The 998-nt window shown below is 40.3% G+C and overlaps 1 protein-coding gene across 1 annotated transcript in view; it reads right to left on the reverse strand.

Moving 5' to 3' along the window:
• Stxbp4 (syntaxin binding protein 4) overlaps positions 1-998 on the reverse strand; it is a 202,920-nt gene that overhangs the window by 174,200 nt on the left and 27,722 nt on the right. The gene's annotated exons all lie outside the window — the stretch shown is intronic.

Consider the following 998-nt stretch of genomic DNA (forward strand, 5'->3'; position numbering starts at 1 on the left):
TTTTTAAAAAAAGCTGTAAGAAATTAAAAAGAAAAAGAAAAAAGAGGCATTAATTGTTCCTTTTTACAGACCATCAGAAATCAGCAGTGCAGTTATCCAAACTGTCCTGTACATATGCATGAGCAATCATAGAGATGGCTGAATCTACAGTATGTGATTGGTCCCTAGGACACTGCTGAGATTAAGGGTGAGTAATTGCAGGATCAGTCCTATTAGGACACTGCCCTAATCCTGGTAGTCTGGATAAGATACAAGGGCAGAACAATGCCGCCAAACCTCCATTTGTCATCTTCTGTCTGCCAAGAACTGTTTCCCCTCTTGTATGCCCCTCTGCCCTGCCACCCTACCTGAGAGCCAGGCCATTACGGACTGAAACCTCTGCAAACTGTGAGCCCCACAAACCTTTTCCCCCTTGAACAGTGGGTAGCTCAGCAATGAAAAATGTAAGACATCACCCATATTTTATTCTCCAAGTCTTGTACTATAAGTAGAATTTTTTCTGAAACAGCACAGTACTATGACTTATGGCTTTTCCACCTGAAAGAATGTAAAGGTTACCAAGAACAGCAGCAGCAGCTAATGTTTACATAGCAGCTACCCCATCCCAGGCACGGTGCTTCGGAATTTCAGGCTCTAACCATCTTCTCAGGGAGGTCCTTGTTTTCTCTCCATTTTACAGATGAATGTGCAATTATCTTAGGTTGGCCAGACCACCTGGTAAATAAGCAGCAGCTTCTTTAGATACCACAAGCGACCTATTCCTCTAGGTATCCTAAGTATTTTGAATTTTAGCTATTATAGTATTAATTTCCAAGAATCATTTCAAAATTTCCCCGATTGCTCCTATTTTACAACTTGGTGCTGATATTTCATGAATGCATTCATTATCTTGATTTATCTTTTAAAAGATGTCAACCATACCTTTTCTGGTGTTCCCTCACCTTTTCATTCTTTTTTTTCACCTGAGGTCTTTTTTCTGTCTAATTTACGTTGGAGGA

Source organism: Octodon degus, unplaced genomic scaffold, assembly GCF_000260255.1.
Source record: "Octodon degus isolate 3935 unplaced genomic scaffold, OctDeg1.0 scaffold00222, whole genome shotgun sequence".
Taxonomy (NCBI): domain Eukaryota; kingdom Metazoa; phylum Chordata; class Mammalia; order Rodentia; family Octodontidae; genus Octodon; species Octodon degus.